The 19,956-nt window shown below is 45.0% G+C and overlaps 1 protein-coding gene and 1 long non-coding RNA gene across 2 annotated transcripts in view; one reads left to right on the forward strand and one right to left on the reverse strand.

Moving 5' to 3' along the window:
• The window catches only part of WFIKKN2 (WAP, follistatin/kazal, immunoglobulin, kunitz and netrin domain containing 2), a 335,359-nt gene that overhangs the window by 103,324 nt on the left and 212,079 nt on the right, over positions 1-19,956 (reverse strand). The gene's annotated exons all lie outside the window — the stretch shown is intronic.
• Positions 110-18,282, forward strand: LOC138245954 (uncharacterized). Its single transcript, XR_011194194.1, has 3 exons — positions 110-175; positions 16,472-16,545; positions 16,827-18,282. It is a non-coding gene; the product is annotated as an uncharacterized lncRNA (long non-coding RNA).

Consider the following 19,956-nt stretch of genomic DNA (forward strand, 5'->3'; position numbering starts at 1 on the left):
TATATATATATGAGGAGATGGTGTAAGATTACTAATGTAACCGCCTTTCGCCAACCATTATGTTCTTTTGCACAGTGGATATTGATCACAGCAATAAACTTGGAAGCCTGACAAAAGGATATGGGTGAATTGAACAAAACGCAATAAGAAAGATTCTAACCTGAATATCAACAAGGTACCTTTCAATGGTTATAAATGATTAATTGGGATATGAGGCCAATACATAAGGGTGCTCAAATTGGGATTGGTTCCACATGTGTGTGCATGCCAGGACACAATCCGCACGTGTCAAATGGGTGGAGATGGAGATAGACTACACATATTTTTGTAATGAGATATAGAGATGGGACTTATTGACACAATGGTCAAATATGGAGTGTTGCAATATGCTCATATGGTAATAAAAGTTTTGAAAGGGCTGTATACACTATTTGGTTTCTACTTGAAGTATAAGGGAGATGGTTTCGATATAAAAAGTGGGAATTGGAATAAAATTGGAATTGACGTTACAGTACTCATTATGTATGTTATTCACAGTCCTGATAAACACGTTTTGGCTGGGCTGGAGTTGGAGCTGAAAGAAAAAAATAAAGAAGACTACTGTACAAACATGGAATAATAGAAGACGTGTGCCTTATTCGTTTGGTTGTTTTTAACAATCTTGGATTATTAATGTACCGGGTTTAGGGTGTGTTCCCTGAAACAGCACAGTCTTAAACATAAGTAGAACAAGGGCTCTATACAACAATACAACGGTTACTCCAGTATTGGAACTTTCATAGATTCACATGCTTGAATCATTCCCCGTCGTCGAGATGGGAGTCCCGGTATAATTTTCATAAGTAATGTTAAAACATATTGAAGAGAAAAAAGGCCCTAGGCCTCTTCAATTTGATAGTCTACCCTCCAGAACCTCCTGAGAGAAGCTCTAGCACCTCAGATTTTCTACCGCACGTCGTGCTAGGGAGTCTCTTCAGAGCTCTGCTCTGTTTTCACACCTTTATTCAGCTCTTTTCTCTCAGAGAAACTCATTTATTTGGATTTGTCAGCTATTTTTCAACTATGTCTGACAAGGAAAAGAAAAGTCTCTTTAGAGACTGCAAGACTTGTGGGAAGAAAAGACTTCATTCTGAAGACCCTCATCAAGATTGCATTTACTGCCTCTATCCAGATCATTCAGCCAAGGACTGTAAGATTTGCCGTACTTTTTCTTCTAAGACCTTAAAGGATAGAGAAGGCAGATTATTAATATGGCTGCAGAAACTGAAACATAGGAAGGACCCAGTTTCTGATTCTGAGAGTGAGGAATCATCAACATCCAAGAGATCAACTAAAAGGGCAAGATCACGCTCTAGATCTCCCTCACAAACCTCAAGGAAAGACCTCAAAAAGACTGCCTCAGGGTCTTATAAGGGTCGCAGCCCATCTTCTTCCCCAACTAAACTCTCAAGTAAGGAGGGGAAAAGACATTCTTCCAGTTCTGAGAGGCACAGGAAATCCTCATCTGTTCCACCATCTGTGCCTTTCAAAAAGCCATCTTCTGTGACTGGAAAAAAGGCCTCGTCGACGGATTCCCCGTCGACGGCACCGTCGGTGGGCGCATTGCCGACGACTCCAGCTACTTTAGGTGTTCCATCGTCCACGGCTCCGTCGGCGACATCGTCGATGAGTACACCGTCGACGAGAACTACAACGACGACTTCAGCGTCGACGACCGTCTACACCTCGTCATCGACGCTGATGTCAGTGTCAGCTTTACCGTTGACGACGACTTCGTCGACGGTAGACTCGTCGGCGAAGCTTGCGGCTATTAAAATAACAGTGCGTCCAGCGTCGACGGCACCGTCTACGACAAAGTCCGTTTACACGTCGTCGACGAGATCGTCAACGACACCGTCGACGAGGGAAAAATATAAAAAAAGAACAGAAAAATTAACTCCAACCCACACTTCACCTAGTAAGGTATCATCCCTGGTACCAGTACATCTTTTGGAGGGAGATGAAGATTCAGATGAACATGGGCCTTTTGGTACAGCCCACAGCCCCTCTGAATTGAATGTAAAATATCAGGAAGAGGAGGAATATGAGGAAGCTTATGATCCCCAGGCTTCCTTGGAGCATCAGCAGTATCAACAGGGAACGTATATCCCTTCCGACCTGCTTACTGGCCTTAGAGCCATGTTGGTGGATTATAACAGAAGGTTTCCTCCACAAGGAGAACAGCCTCATCCATCGCCCACTTCTGGTCCTTCTACTCCACATCAAAGACCAACGTCTTTGCATCTCACAGATGTGGCCACCCCAGACATGACAATTCCCCAAGACACTGACATTTCAGAAGGAGATCAAGAAGAAGGAGAGCTCATAGATACTCACTAAGAGTGGGACGAGTATATTATTCCTGCGCCATCTTCTCCTTCTCATTCGAAGGTGGAGTCCCCACCTGAAGACATTGGAGGTTTTCACAATCTCTTAGAGAGGGCAGCCAAGCGTTTTGCATTACCGCTACCTACGAAGCAAACAGATTGTTTCCTTTATGATTTTAAAGAGCCCTTCCAGAAGTCTGTGCGCTCCATCCCGATGGTGAACTACTTGTGAGAAGAAGGCCTCAAAGTCATGACTAATCCAGCAACAGTCACAGCAGTTTTACCACGTCTGGATAAGAAATACAAAGCTCCTGATGATGCCCCAACATGCTTGACAGGCCATCCTCCTCCAGATTCGGTAGTAGCTCAAGCGGCTCAAAGAAGATCAAAGAATCCTTCTGCTCCGATTTCCGCGCCCCCAGATAAGGAGGGTAGAAGGCTAGATAACATAGGAAAAAGATTCTCTTCCATGGCCAGCCTAGTGCTAAGAGCTGCCAACTCCTTGGCTATTTTGTCTCGATACGACAGACAGCTTTGGGCGGATATTGCACCTTTCATTAATCAACGGCCGGAAGACGTAAAATCAGAAGCAAATAAGACTGTGCAAGAGGGTCAACGCACGTCTGCAGAGCTTATAGACTGCAATGGATATAGCGACCACTGCTTTCAGACAGCTTGCAGGTGCTGCTGTATTAAGAAGACAGGGCTGGCTCAAAGCCACCTCATTTCGTCCAGCAGTCCAGAATAAGATCCTAGACTTACCCTTTGATGGCCAAGCGTTATTTGGGAAACATGTGGACGAAGCCCTACAGTCAATTAAAACAGACACGGACACTGCAAGGTCACTAGGGACCCTGCAATATCGGAAATCGTCCTTTCGTCCTAGGGGGCGCGGCCAGCCCTCTTACAGAGGGGGATATCAACAACAGAGATATTCTTCCTATCTATCATCTTCACAACAATTTCGGCCATACTATTCCCAAAGACAACCGACTCAACCAGTCTATAATAGACCGGCAGGCCGTGGATGCTCAACCCGCCCTGCTAAGGATTCAGCTCGTAGAACCTGATGTTTTAGAGGCGCCTGCTACGCCCAGTCTTCCTCCTGTCACCCTGGGCGGAAGAATTTCCTTATTTCTCAGTCAATGGCAAACCATTACGTCAGACAAGTGGGTCCTACAATTAGTGGAACGGGGCCATACTTTAGAATTTGTCCAGAAACCTCCTTCCAACCCTCCCTGCAGGACTCCTTTAAGATACCCTCAACAACTCAAAGAAGAGGTCTACAAGCTCCTTCTCAAGGGAGCTATAGAGAAGGTGCCTCGGGATCAACGAGGAACAGGATTTTATTCCAGGTTCTTCATAATTTGAAAAAAGTGGAAGGATTGGAGACCGATCCTCGATTTAAGGCAACTAAATGTATACCTAAAGAAGCAATCGTTTTGAATGATCAGCCTGCAAGACGTCCTGCTGCGTCTCAATCAAAGAGATTTTATGTCATCGCTAGACCTCAAGGACGCATACTTCCACATACCAATCCACCCTGCCCACAGAAATTATTTGAGATTTACCGTAGCCGGGAGCCATTACCAATATCGCGTCCTTCCCTTCGGGCTCAAATCAGCCCCAAGAATATTTACCAAATGTCTAGCACCAGTGGCAGCCTTTCTCAGGAGAAGAAAGCACCAGGTCTTTCCATACTTAGACGACTGGTTAATAAAGGCAAAGACTTACACAGGAGCACACAAGTCAACAAGAAAGTGCGTTTCCTTGCTGACCAATCTCGGATTCACGATCAACTGGGAGAAGTCCAACCCTCTACCAGGCCGCAGTATTACTTTTCTGGGAGCAAAACTGAACACGGAATCCGGCATCGCATGTCCCACGTTAGAGAGACAACAAAGGCTACTAACCCTAGGGAGTTTCATACACAAAAGACGAAAGGTTACAGTCCGTCTCTTCAAATCACTATTGGGCATGATGTCTTCATGCATACCTCTGATCCCTCTGTGTCGGCTAAAGATGCGCCCCTTGCAGGAGCAGCTAAACCGTCAATGGCTTCAAGTATCAGGAACTTTCGAAGACCAGATACAAATTACTCCGATAATGGTCTCAAAAGCATCATCTCTCAATCGGTCTCTCGTTTCTTCAACAGCCAGCCCCGTGGACCATAACAACAGATGCCTCACTGGGGCGCAGTATTACAGGACCTGAAAATAAGTGGCAAATGGCCAACTCATCTGGCATCAAGGCATATCAATTGGCTAGAACTCAGGGCAGTGCACCTTGCCTTACAAGCGTTTCTCCCAAGAATCCATGGATCGCGAGTGGTGATAAGAACGGACAACACCACTACGATGCACTATCTCAACAAACAAGGAGGTACAAGATCTCTCACCCTCTCCAGGGAAGCCCAAGCGATCTGGAACTGGGCCTCGCAGCAAGGCGTCACACTATCGGCGGTGCACTTGCCGGGAATAAACAACAAGGCAGCAGATGCACTCAGCAGGCAGAAATCGGACTGCCACGAGTGGGAACTAGACCAGACGGTACTCACCCAGATTTTTTCCCAGTGGGGAACACCAACAGTGGATCTGTTTGCGAAGAAGGACAACGCCAAATGCCAGTTCTTCGCAAGTTGGCATCACCAAAATGGATCTTGGGGGAATGCGTTTTCGATAGTCTGGTCAGACATCTTTGCTTACGCCTTTCCTCCCATTCCGTTGATCCCAAGGGTCCTCACGAAGATGAAAACAGAACCGTGCACTCTCATACTGATAGCCCCGTACTGGCCGCGCCAACATTGGTTCACAGAGCTCCTCATTCTCTCAGTCAAACCTCATATTCCGTTGGAGCCGTTACCTCATTTACTAACAATGAACGGCCAAGTTCGACACCCCGATCCGCAGTCAATGCGGTTAGCGGCATGGCTCCTCACCACAGAGAATTTGAGCATTTGAATATCCCGCAGGACTGCAGAGATATTTTGTCACAGGCCAGAGCGGATAGCACTAACAAGGCGTATCAGTGTAAATGGAAGAGATTCTGTGCCTGGTGTCATCAGCGTCAAATCGACCCTTTTCTTTCACCACCAGAAGAGATTTTGCTGTATCTCTTAGAGTTAGCTCGATCTGGCCTAGCACACTCGTCCATTAAAGTTCATGTAGCAGCCATAGCTGCATACAGACGTTCAGATGATACACCCTCGCTCTTCTCGGCTGATTAAGAGATTTCTAAAAGGGCTGTTCAGGGTTTACCCTCCTTTCAGACCTCCACCTCCTTCGTGGAACCTGAACATTGTTTTGGCACAACTGATGAAGCATCCTTTTGAACCGATCCACCGTGCTTCCCTCAAACATTTATCGTGGAAGGTTGCCTTATTAATAGCTCTTACATCAGCCATGCGGGTCAGTGAGGTACAAGCGCTCTCCATCCAAGAGCCATTCCTACAGTTTAAACAAGATAGACTACTAATGCGCACTAACCCGCATTTTATTCCAAAGGTTCCGTCAGACTTTCACATTAACGAACCTTTGGTCTTCAAGTCTTTTTTCCCTCATCCATCTACTCCAGCGGAGAGAGCATTACACTCTCTAGACGTGAAAAGATGCGTTCAATTTTATTTGGACAGGACAAAAGCTTTTCGGCGCTCTAGTCAGCTATTTGTGGCGTACAGTGCCCCTAGGAAGGGGTACCCGCTATCCAAGCAGAGTATTTCAAGATGGATCGCCTCTGCTATTCGCTTCTGCCATTAGGCAGCGGGCAAACCTTTGCAGTCATCTGTGCATGCTCACTCGACGAGAAAAGTCTCATCGTCGGCGGCACTGTTTGCCGGAGTGCCACTACAAGACATATGTAGGGCAGCAACATGGAAGAGCTGTCATACCTTTACTAAGCACTATTGCTTGGAGTCCCTCTCGCACGGAGAGGTAGCAGTGGGCCAAGCGGTTCTCAGGAATCTCTTCAGGTGAAGGTGAGCCATTTCTCCTACATCCCTCCATCCTAGAAAAGGTATGCACATTGGAAAAGAAAAAAAAAAAAATGTATCTAAAGATAATAGAACACTATCATAATCCCATAAGTAAGCGGGTTATCAGATATTGATCAGGTTACATTACTGTCTTATGTTTTAATACGGGTTTGTTATTGAAATTTCATCATGTATCTTCACAGGAATATCCCTATTTATATTAGAGATAAAAAGATACTTATATTTATGTATATATACGTGTGTATAGATAGATGTGTATATATGTGTATATATATATATAGATATATATGTAGGGACATATGTCAGTACACTCATATACTTCATCAATTTATACATGATGATGATAAGGTTTTGTGGTCTAAGATAACCTGTTTATTAAAGGGGTTGTCATTTTACAATGTGCATAGTTATTGCTTTCTACTCTGATTCAAGCATGTGAATCTATGAAAGTTCCAATACTGGAGTAAGAAAATAAGTTACTTACCTGTAACTGTAGTTCTCCAGTATTGGAATCTTTAATAGATTCACATGCGACCCACCCACCTCCCCGGAGAAGCTCACTTCACCTCTTTCTTTCAAGTAGTACATATACTCATCGTATTATACGCACTTGTGCGTGGAAAATCTGAGGTGCTAGAGCTTCTCTCAGGAGGTTCTGGAGGGTGCTGTCGCCTGATTGGTGGAGGATCAAGTTTGGTCCTTTTCACAAAATGACTCTGATAGACTATCAAATTGAAGAGGCCTAGGGCCTTTTTTCTCTTCAATATGTTTTAACATTACTTATGAAAATTATACCGGGACTCCCATCTCGACGACGGGGAATGATTCAAGCATGTGAATCTATGAAAGATTCCAATACTGGAGAACTACAGTTACAGGTAAGTAACTTATTTTCTTATATATGGTTGTGAGCGCCGATTTTCTCCACAAACCCACCTATTGCAACAAGAAGCCATCAGCCTTGCAGCCATGACTTGCTTGGGACAGGTTCTCCAGATTGAGTACTAAAGGTATGGTTGAGGGCTAAGGCAATGTGGTTGCAAGTTCGCGTAACATTGTGCCACTGCTTGTAGTACCGGTGAGCTCTTCAATTTTGCCATATTGCTTGTTTGAGAGAAATCTTGTCTGTTTTTTCAGAATTGGTTTAAAAGCTGCATGTGAAAGTTTCTGCTTGTTCAGCTCTGACCTATTTGGAGAGTATCAAATGTTTTTTGAGGTAGTATGTCCACAGCCCTTCTCTAATTTAAAGACATGCTGGATGACTACTTTCAGAGTTTTGGGTGGTGCTTTTCTGATCCTACAATAGTACTTTAAAAAGGCAGCCAAACTATCCCACGTTTGGACCTCCAATTCAAATTCAAGTTCAATCAGACAGCCATGTGTGTGTGTAGGTAGTTTAAAGACCCTTTTGAACACTTTAAGTTGGAATTTTCCATAGCTTTAGTGAGTTACCATTTTCATGGTCTTATTTGATCATGGGAAGAGATTTGCGCCTGTTACGTATTGTATTGGGTCTGTAGAAGGGCTTTCTACTAAGTTGAGTTGGCAGGCTCTGGTGAATATTAACTCCTCCTTCACCTCAAGGTGTCTCAAGTGGGTTTTTACTCCTCCGTTTGAAGACAACCACACTCTCAAATAATTGTGTGATTCAGTCCCATTGATTTTTAGTGGGCCCAGACTCCAGACATGATTTGTTTTCTTGAGTGTCCTACCAAAAGTTAGGACCTTTGTTTTGGAGCTATTTGCCGTCATTTAATTGGTCAAGTTGTATTGATGAAGGGCATTGAGTGCTTTCTGGATCCCTATTCTGGAATGATCTGAACATTGTAATATTGTGACTTTGGTGTCCCTGATTTTTAGTGGAATTTATTTGATCTGTTTCAGTGCCAAACACATATCTGCTGTGTACATATTGAATAACAAGGGAGCGTCTACGCACCCTTTTTTTGAACCATTATCCGTGGGGATTTTCCTTGTGACAGACTGCGATAACTTGACCCTAACCCACGTCGAGGTGTATAATGATGTTATTGCCTGAAGCAGGGTGTTTGGAATGCCCCAGCTATGCAGTTTCCTCCATAAGTTGTTCCTGTCCACCAGGTCAAACACAGTGGAGTAGTCAACAAAACACTCGTACAGGGGAAGCTGCTTCTGGCGAGTGGCCTGATGAATTAAATAAGAAAGTGCCATTATATTGTCCATTGTTGAGGAATTTGCCCTGAAGCCGATTTGACAAAACTGGATTATCTTATTCGCCTTCACCCAATGCTCCTGTTAATATGAAAAAGTTGATGTGCACAATGATACGTTCATATATAAAAACGAAATTGCATCACTATTATCCAATTCACTTGTCATGAACTTTCCATCAACTCTGACTCAGAAATACGTGGTTAGGCAGGCTCTGAGACCTAGCCTGAGGTTACTGATTGACAGGTCAGAGGTGGGGTGGCTCGTGGTCGGCAGATAAACGTGCAAACAGAAAATTCAGATTAATCCCAAAGGGAAGTGCAGCGACACCACAGTGGTCCAAGGGGATTGGCCCCAATAAAGCCCACATGGTTGGAAGGGTGCGTATGTTCCCAAAACACCATAAAGTTTGATGCCACATGAAGTTAGGAAGACTCAGCCAATTGGAACACAGCACACAGTATCACGCAGCAATCGTGCGCCCCTCATGTCTGACATCTGGACATGTTACGCACTGGCTCTCATTGTGCCCATGCAAGGTCGAGGCCCACCTGCATTTGTTATCAGGGACCTTATTTGCGACTCCAAGACAACGGTCCACATTCTTTACCTAAAAAGGAATGCTGAAATTGTTTTATAATGCCCAGAGAAAATGTAAAAAAAAAACAAAAAAACGCTCAGATTGATTGTACTCAGACCTGTTTTCTGTAACTGTTCTTCCGGCCATAGTGTTTAAACCAACTGTTCCTTTTTTGCCAAACGCCTCTGGTCTTTTGAAGGTAAATTCACATTCGAGCAACACTCCAGTTCTTTCAAGAAGACGGAGGCATAGGCCTTAGCTTCAATATCGAGAAAGTCGATAATGCAGTAGTTGGCTTGATCCTGCTTATTGCCTTTCTTGAATACGAGGTGATAAAGTGGTGGAGTATTGCTGACCACAAGTCGGTGTGATTTTTGAAAACCTCGGCTGGAATGCCATTTGAAACCCGACCTCCCATGGCTCTAATTTTAGTGTCTGTAATCTTGAATGGAACTCTATTGTATTTGTTTTTGTGAGATTTTTGCCTTACTTGCATTCTGTTTTTAGGGCACTTTTTTAGTAGGGGTTTAATGAACATCCTTCAAGGCACTGATGCAGTGCCTAAGGCGAAATGGATATCTTTAGTAATGGTCTCCCAGTTGTCCAGCAGGTGTTTTACAGAATTATGCCCCTCATTAAAACAATGATGGTAAGTGCCGCCTACCGCCACGGCCGCCAAAAAACCGTTGCCGCAGCTAACAGCCGTTTACCAAATAATGATCACAGCTGGATTTCGGCCACAAGAAGGGCGGAAATCCGGCTGTGGCCATGCTGGCGGATGGTGTTAATGTGACGCTGCTACCACCAGCAGTGGAACACAAGTAGACCGCCGCCAGCCGTATTATGAAAAATAATATGGCATGGCGCTGTTCTGTTGGCAGTAGCAGCGCCCCGTCCAGTCCCTGCCAGAAGACCCCCTGGATCCAGGTAAGTTGGGTTTCTGACAGGGGAGGTGGGTGGGGCGTGTTGTGTGTGGGGGTGTGTGCATGAATGTGTGAGTGTGTGTGAATGCGAATGTATGTGTAGTGTTGTTTGCGTGCGTGTACACATGTGTGAGAATGCATGTATGAATGGATATGTGAATGCGTGTCTGTGTGTCAGTGTGAATGTGGTACAGATGTGTGCATGAATGAATGGATGCATGTGTGTATGAATCCGTGTATGCATGTGTGAGTGTGTGTATGTGTATGCGTGGTGCATGTCTGCGTGTGTATGGGGGGTGGGGGATTGGAAGGGAGGGGAGCATGGATGGAGGGAGAGTGGGGGGCATCTGGGGAGTGTTTGGGGAGGAGGAGGCCTCCTATCAGTGACAGGGAAGAAATTCCCTGTCACTGATAGGGCCTACCGCCATGGTCTTCGTGGTGTTACGAACGCCACACAAACCATGGTGGTAGGCAGGGCCAGTAGTGGCTGCCGGGCTGGAGTTTCTTATCCCAGCCGGCGGCTGCTACCGCCATAGCTGTAGGAGTGGTACATTGGCAGGTTGGTCATAATGTGGCGGTAGGTACCGCCAGCCTGTTGGGGGTACTACCGCCACATTATCACCGACCACCGGAGTCAAAATGACCCCCTATATATTTAAAGTTATTGCATTCTTTTGCCACATTGGGTCCAGAACTTTTCTGCAATTCCCTTGAGTTAACAGGTTCCTCATGGGATCCGATGCTCCAGGTACAATGTCGGGGTCCATATATATACCCCGTCTCCACGCGCAGGTGTCAGTTCCTTTCCTTTTGTGCCTTCCGGCACCAACCTGGAGCTTGCACTGCTGTCTATTTGACACATTTTTTCTCTAAGGAAAACTTTTAAATTACGTCTAGAGTGTGCAAATATGTGTCCCAACTTGACATGTTTCAAGGCATTGTGTGACTGCAATTTGCAGATGTTGGTGATAGACGCACACAGCATCTAAGGCCTCAGCACCTCTTGTGACTCTGAAACATGTCCTTGTTCCATACAAATTAACAGAAAAGCTATCAGTGACTGCAAAGCCAAACTTGCCATCACAGAATTCTGCAACAAGCCGAAAAGAGGCTGAGAGCGTGGACGCACTCCCATTCTAAGGCCACTTACACAAGCATTAAAAATCTAAATTGTGGAGTTTGGGTAAGTCTCGAAAGGTTCATAATAAGCACAACACATCTAAAACACATCTCACCAACTTACCACTACTCACACTTTTCAGAGTTTTGTTACGCCCTGGGTAAATGTAGGCCTAGGATCATTCTGTGGAGCAGACTCTTGAAGAGCTACCACTCAACCTCCTAATCCAGAGGACACCCACAGCTGGCTAAGTGCATCCACTGGCTTTTCACCGAATGTACAGCAGTCCCTCATGGACACGCCCTTTGGTGGCTCAAAACTGTTTGGAGTAAAGGCTGAGTAAGCCCTGGAGACATTTCAGGAGAGCATTTAGAGCACCATTTACTCTTTGGGCCTAACCCAGCCTATTCGGCAGTTCTCATACCAGCTCTCCTTTTGAGGCTTTCGAAGGGGCTACCAGCAGAGGAAGTGCCAATACCAGCCTCAGCAGCAACCAGCCTAGCAGTCCTCTCGATGGCGAGGCCTGGGAGCAGGCTGACAGAGTCCAGGCCCTCAGGGTCAAAGTGCTAGCCAAACCCCAAACCCAGTCCCTGCAGCCACCACAAAACTGTTTTGAATTGTCCTTGGCGGCACACAATTGCCTGATAGGCGGTCCGTCAACTTTTTATGTCCCTGGTGGAGTACCACGTCGATAAATGGGTTCTCCAGGTTGTGGAACATGGATACTCAACACCCTTCTTGTTCTATGCCCCTGATATCACAAGACAAAGAGGGAGAGAGGGCCCATTTACGAAATGATATACCCTTACCATCAGAAGGACTACTACCAAAGAAAAAGAGATCAAGGGGGTGACATGGCTCCGAGAGGGAAGTGGATGACACCGAAGGGAGCGAGGAAATATGTCACCTTCTCTGAATCATCTGGTTCAGGTAGTGAAGAAGAGGAATATACACATGGAGATAAGGTCGGTTCAGATGTGGGAGAACATAGTAATGGGAATTTTTTAGAATCACGCCCACGATCTGGTCCAAAAAGTGGGGGGGACCAGAGGGAGGGATTCTCTACAGAGGAACCAACCCCAGCAAGAGTACCAATGATACTGGAGGTAGATAAAGCACCTCTAATAAATTTATCCCAGAAGATGTTATCTAATGAGGAGATAGAAGTGTTAGAGAAGGGTCTTAGTTTTGTCCCAACAGGGAGGGTTGATAGACTAGAATTGCAGAAGAATTTATGGGCCTTTTTTAGGAAGGTTAGGTTGCAAAAGTTCTTTGCAGAACGAGAATTAAATAGTGATAGGGGGAACATTTCGGGGTTAAAACCTAAAGCTACTTTTACCCCTTCTCTTGCTCAAGTAGGGAAAGAAGTGGAGCTATTTGAGAACTTGGTTGAGATAGAAATCCAGAGAATTCTTCAGGACTCTGTGAAATCAAATAACAATCTAACCACTGAACAGCGAAATGCCCTTGAATCTATTCAGAAGGATTCCAGTGTTATTATAAAACTTGCTGATAAGGGGGGTGTAATTGTAATCTTTGATATTTTAGATTATGAAAGACGAGCTGAGGAACTCCTCTCAGTAAAGGAACACTATCAGAAAGTCCCAATGAGTAGGATGGAGACCCTAAAGAGGGAAGTGGGCAGGACCATAGATGAGGGACTTACAGCAGGTTGGTTTTGTAAGGGGCGTTTTCTGAAAAATGACAACCCTATTATTCCAGCTTTCTATGGACTTCCCAAAATCCATAAGAATCTGATGACCCACCCCTTAGGCCAATAATATCATGTATTGGCTCTTTGTTGAAACCCCTGAATAAGTATGTTGACAGTTTAAAAAAAAACTTAAGTTAGGGAACTTAGGTCATATGTCAGGGATTCAGCTCACATAATATCTAAGATTGAAGGTATGACATTCAATAAGCATAGGCAATTCTTGGTCACCTTGGACATAGAGGCACTCTATACTAGTATCCCACAGGACAACACAATTGAAGTGATCAATTGTTGCCTTGAAGAGTCAGATTTGAGAGGGGCAAATAGAGAATTCATTTTAAAATGTGTGACCCTGGTTTTAAAGAATAACCTTTTTTTATTCGAAAATGATTTGTATTTACAGCTTAAAGGGAGCAGCATGGGAGCCACCTGTGCCCCGAGTCTGGCCTGTCTGTATGTTGGTGATTTTGAAAGGAAACGCATTTATAATGAGGTAGCCCCTTTCTTCGAGAATGTGTTATCTTGGTATCGGTTTATAGACGATATCTTGTTTTTGTGGGAGGGGTCCCGTCAAGAACTTGATGAATTCGTAGCGTGGCTGAACTTGGGAGATAGGAATTTGAAATTTACAGCCCACTTAAGTAATGTTGCAGTCGATTTCCTAGACATTACATTTAAGGACAACAATGGCTGCTTAGAAGTAGAGATTTTTACAAAGCCTACCGATAAAAATACCCTCCTTCACTACTCTAGTTTTCATCAGAAAACTCAAAGGGAAAGTATTCCCTCTGGGCAATTTCTGAGGTTCAGAAGGAATTGCACTTCATTGGATGATTTTTATAAACATTCTGCAGTACTGAAACATAAACTTAAGGCTAGGGGGTATCCTCATAAGTTGATTAGTCATTCTTTCAAGAGAGCCTGGTTTTACAATAGGGAGAGTATGTTTGATAACCAGCGTAGGAAAAAGGAATTGGATAGAATTGTGTTTGTTAGTCAGTTCAGTAGCATTAGTAATAGGATCAAGAATGTCATCAATAGGAATTGGCATGTTTTGAATAGTGAGGGTGAAATCTTTACTGATAAACCCCTCTATGCTTTTAGACGCAATAGGAATTTAAGGAACAAACTGATACATACTTACAGAGAGGAACGCCCAACCAGACAATTTAACCTGGTAGGCAGTGAAGTTAAGGGAAACTATAAATGTGGCAAATTGCAGTTGCTGTGACCTCTGTATAGAGGCTAAATTCATCGCTTATCAGGGCTTCAAAGTGACTCCAGACAGTATGAATAACTGTCGTAGTAAGAACGTCATATATTTGATCCTGTGTCCCTGCAATTTGGGTTATGTGGGTGAGACAAGTAGAAAATTCAGGACCCGGCTGTGCGAACATAGGTCAGCCATTAGAACGGGTAAACCTAATGCGCCGCTTATGGAACATTTCAAAGATATGGGACACTCGGAAAGGAATATACGTTGGTTTATCCTAGAGAAGTTCTTCCCCAAGAAAAGAGGGGGGACTGGTGACCTGCTCAGGAAAAAGAGAGAACTCTGGTATATTATCAGATTAGAAACTGTAAAGAAGGGACTGAATAGCAAGGAAGACTGGGACAGGGGGTTTACTTTGAAATGATTTATCTGTAGGGCCGTAGTTCAGAGAAGAGGGGATGCCTCGACCAGTACGTATGTACATTAATTAGATGAATGAGCATTTGCAACAACCAGAGTAATTGGATAGGAGTTAATATATTGAACTTGGAAGGTTCAGAAATCTAATATGGCGCAGGATTTAGGACCATTAAAACAGAGTTGGCGGTTTGAGTTCTAGTTTTCAAACATGAAATTAACAGATTGCAGACAGGAAATGACGCAGATGTCAGCTAGGTGCGGAAAAAAGAACCGTCAGAATTGAGTGGAGGGGTTGCGCTCTAGTGTGTGAACAGTCAATGAACACATCGTATACAGGAAATAACGTAGGTACACCTGAGGGAGGGGAAATAAGGAATGGGATGATTAGTATCATTCGAGAAGGTAGGGATTGAGACCACGCCCAATCCCCAGTATAAGTAGGAACATGGGACTCATCTGCGTTTATATGCACGAAAGACAAAAGGAGGACAAACACATTGCCCCGCTTTAAAGGTGAGATTGAACATGAATGAACATCAGGGGACTTTGAGTTTGTGAAGCCGCTGTACGGTACACAGGAAGGGAAACCATTTACCGTTGAGTATGTTTCGTGACAGGACTTTGAGAGTTATATAACCTAGGGGGGAGCAAATGAGAAATAGGAACCCTCCAATTAGAAATGTTAGGTGTATTTGCGATTCCAAGATTCAGGGGAATATAATTGTTTTAAAAAAACACCTTGCAGTGGTGAATCAGGACCTATATTGACAACACATATGCAACGTGGCTGGAGATAAGAACGGGGCTGGAGTAACAAGTGTTTATTGGCAAGTTGTTTCCAAACCGATTTTTTTTTTAATAAGGGTGTTAGTTTAGGACCGAAATTGGAAAGAAGGCATACATTTAGGTATTTGGGGGTACCCCGATTGAGAAATTGCGACAGGTTATTTACTATTCCTTATTATGTGAGGAAATTGTTTTCATTCTCGGTTCTGATTTATAGACTGAAGACTAAGGGGGTCATTCTGACCCTGGCGGCCGGTGGCCGCCAGGGCCACCGACCACGGGAGCACCGCCAACAGGCTGGCGGTGCTCCAACGAGCATTCTGGCCGCGGCGGTTCAGCCGCGGTCAGAAGCGGAAAGTCAGCGGTCTCCCGCTGACTTACCGCTGCTCGTTTGAATCCTCCATGGCTGCGGAGTGCGCTCCGCAGCCATGAGGATTCTGACCCCCCCTACCGCCATCCTGTTCATGGCGGGAAAGCCGCCATGAACAGGATGGCGGTAGGGGGGGTCGCGGGGCCCCTGGGGGCCCCTGCCGTGCCCATGCCAATGGCATGGGCACGGCAGGGGCCCCCGTAAGAGGGCCCCGCAAAGTATTTCAGTGTCTGCCTTGCAGACACTGAAATACGCGACGGGTGCCACTGCACCCGTCGCACCTTCCCACTCCGCCGGCTCGATTACGAGCCGGCATCCTCGTGGGAAGGGAGTTTTTCCCTGGGCTGGCGGGCGGTCTTTTGGAGACCGCCCGCCAGCCCAGGGAAAAACTCATAATACCCTCTGCGGTCTTCTGACCGCGGAGCGGTATAATGGGGGCGGAATTCTGGCGGGCGGCCTCCGCCGCCCGCCAGAATCAGAATCACCCCCTAAGAGTCTAAGTGTTATCATTCGATTCCCTTTTGAAATGAAATGAAGAACTAAGGGACTACAGGGTAAGGTGTGCGGGCTACAATGGGTGATTGTTCACAATAGTTTAAAAAAAAAAAGTCAACTTTAATCACTTGATTGGTTCTATGGTATTTGATATACACCATATACTGGGTGATAAAGATGGGCACTGCATGGGGATAGGTTTCCACGAATATTGGATGAGAAAGAAATAGTTAATGTGGAATTACTGAAGAACCGAGGTTCATGGATGAGACCAGTATTCACCCAATTGCTTTGTCCCCATAGGAGTGATCTGTGTCTGGAACTAGAGTGAAGTTAAGGACATCTCCAGAATAAGAATAGGAATCTGAGGATATTTGGTGAGATCAGATTTATATAGCGAGTGGTGTGACTTGATAAGAATGTTTTGAGTATCTGTTTCTTACATGTTTTTTTAATGAGTGGAGTGATTAAATGATATAGGATGTTTCCATGTGATGTTTTGATAAAGGAAAATGGGTGAATTTATGGTTTTATTTTAAACTATATATTGGGGGATTTTAATTAAGGGACTGCTATTGAAAGAAGTTTTTCTTTAGAGCTATGAGGACCGTATGAAATTGAATAGTTACCTACATGTAATTTTTTGTCTACTTCTTAGTTGTGTAGTACCATGAAAGAACTGTGATGGGAGGATATCGCATTGTCCTGAAGAAGGTGATGGAAAGAGCTTGAGAGACCACTGAAACGCGTTGACGATTCATAAAATTACTGGACCAATTGGAACTGTCTAAAATAGATTTGGAGATTTACTATACAAATCAATTGGACAATAGATACCAAACATTGGACAGTATAAAACGAAAGACTAGGGAATCTGTCTTGTGTCTTGTCTCCCATTTTTATGTGTTGCTATTGACTGATTGAAGTACTATTCTGAGTATTTGTCTTCTTATGAGGCATTTTATTTATGTGTTGTTTATGGGATTAATTATTAAATTATATTTTTTGAGATATTTCCTTTATCTTGATTGATCATTGGTAGTTGTGTTGATTGTGTAGTTGACTGAGTGGTGGAATGTTTGTGTCCCCTCTGGGGTTTTTATTTTGTTATTACTATGCCCCTGATATTCCACCAAACCGCGACATCTCCCAGAGGACCACTGGTCCATACTCCGTGGAGACAGTTAGGCTCTCTTGGGCAAGAGAACAATAGAGAGGGTGTCAGCATCCGAGATCGGGACTGATTGCTACTTCTGTTACTTTATGGTGCTGAAGAAAGATGGATGCCTTTGAACCAGTGGTGACCTTTGCCCTCTGAACAAGTTCAAAATGTTCACCCTGGCCCAAGTCCCGTCTCCTCTGGATCCAGGAGGCTGGATAGTAGTGTTGTGAAGTTATTCTAGCATTTACACAGGCACATTATTTAGCCCTGGGCCTGTGCCCTCTCACCTACTTACATTTCACTTGTATTCCTTTTATTATTTTAGCAAGGCTTCCTTTTAGTGGAGATGTTTTTTATTATTTTATCAGTTGCCCTTCTTCGCAGAATTTATTCTTTTTTTTGCACAGCATTTTCATCCTGTGCTCAACCCAAGGCTGTACACAATATTTACTGGGTAATGCCGGTCCAAAGAGTACATTGTCTACTCTACACAGAAAAATATGTGTTGTCATGTCAGGGCAGTTTTTTTTTAGAACAGATATGTTATTATAAAACATCAAACTGCCCACACCATCTTAGAGGGGACATTCCATTCAGCATGCTATTTCATGTTGCACGTCGTCGCAGTTTCTGCTGAAACCCTTTGGTTCAGGTTCCTCTTCGTCTATGTGGGAGGGCTTCCAGCAGACTAACAGACCTCTTTACCTCTCAACACACGCATGAGAGTTGGGCTTCCTTTCCGGGACCAGAAGGGTGAATTAGGGCTACCACTGCTACTTGCTGTCATGTAGAAATTTAGTAGTCTAGGTAGAGATGTTAGACACATTATTGTGCCAATATGGTGAGATTCCTCCTGTGTTTCACTTTCCTGGTCACTGTTGTAATAACACTGTGTTGCATTATCCCCATAATCGCAATTCATGCCTTTTTACATAGAATGCAGTTGCTTCAATAAAACCTGTTAAACCAAGATCCTGCTTCTGTTTTGTCTTTGCATGTATGAGACGTGTATAACTGAGAGGAAGGGGTACGATGTGTTCTACCATGACTTCCTTGAGGAGTCTGAGTGGCATGTGATAGGCTGCCACAAATCACCTTTACCTCTGGTACTGGTGAGGTGCTGCTAGCTAGCCAGAAGGGTTAGGCCAACACCTGTTACACTGTGTGGGATCAGACACAGTCCCCCATACTCAGTGGTGCTGCCACCCAAAATCCTGCAGTCTCTTTACTACAACAGGAGTCCTATGACAGTAGCCCTGGACTTACAGGACGCTTCCTTTCACATCCCTGCCTGCAGTCACACAGGCATTACCTGTAGTTCCAGGTAAGTCACAAGCACTTTCAATTCTCCATGTTCCCCTTTGACCATACCAGTGCACCTCAGGTGTTCACTAAGGTGAGTGTGGTATGCAGTCCATTGGTGAATGTTAGGAATACTAACCTTCTCATACCTCCACAACTGGCCACTGAACACAGGCGCTCCTCAAAGTCATTAGCCACCTCCAGACAACGGCCGACTTGTTCACAGTGTGGGTATGTCCTCAAAGTGCTGAAGTCACACCTGACTCAGTTATAACAGTTTCACCCTTCATTTAAACCATAGTGGATATGGTGCTTTGTCATACTGTACTTCTTTCTCAATGAGTCAGGACATTTGTACTATGATCCAGCTGTTTACACCCTTGACCTGGGTCTTAGAGAGGCTCCGAGACTTCTTGAATCCTGCATCCTGATCGTGGATAATGCCAGGTTGCACACGCGGACTTTGCAGTGGGACTTGAAGTCTCAGGGGGTCATTATGAACACAGTGGAAACAACCGTCAAAACACTGACCGCCAGCGACCCCGGACCCCGCAGGCCAGATAATGAACCTTTCTGAGAGCCGGCGGGCAGAAACATTGTTTCCGCCCACCGGCTCACAGAAAGGCTTGGCCGGGACATTGACGGCAGCTCCACATGGAGCCGCCGTCAATGCCTCTGTGCGGCAAGTGCAGTTGCACCTGTCGCGCAGATCACTGCCCGAAAATCGGGCAGTGACCTGCGCGACGGGGCTCTGCACCGGGGCCCCTGCACTGCCCATGCAAAGTGCTGGCGGAAAATGAAACATAATCTGCAGGGTAGCGCAGCTACCCTGGCGGATTGTGTTTCAACCCGCCGCCAGGCTGCCTGCCCGTACATTATATGGCGGTTCGGCCTGCCATGTTCAAAATGTGGGCCTTATTGGGCACAGCACCATGGCAACCTATTGGATTCCATCCAGACGTCGAAGGAAATGATGAAAGATCTGCAGTGGTGCCTGCTTGACAGTGATTGGACTGGCGACAGACCCCTCTTTCAAACCCACCCAGAGCTAACAGTTGTGATGTATGCATTGTTGCCGGGTTGGAGAGGTGATCTAGGAAAGATGGTGATCAAAGGGCTCTGATCGTCGGTAGAGGCTTGCCTTTACATCAGTGTGTTTGGAGTTGCAGGCCGATACACTTGACCCTGAAGTTGTACCTTCCAACCATTGAGGGGGAATGTGTGCAGATTCTCACGGTTAACCTGACGCCATGAGGTATTGTAACATACAGTACGACATGGAGTCTTGGGTTCTATGCCAGGAGGCCTTGCTCTTCTGAAAGTT

This window comes from Pleurodeles waltl, chromosome 7 (assembly GCF_031143425.1).
Source record: "Pleurodeles waltl isolate 20211129_DDA chromosome 7, aPleWal1.hap1.20221129, whole genome shotgun sequence".
In the NCBI taxonomy this organism is placed as follows: Eukaryota; Metazoa; Chordata; class Amphibia; order Caudata; family Salamandridae; genus Pleurodeles; species Pleurodeles waltl.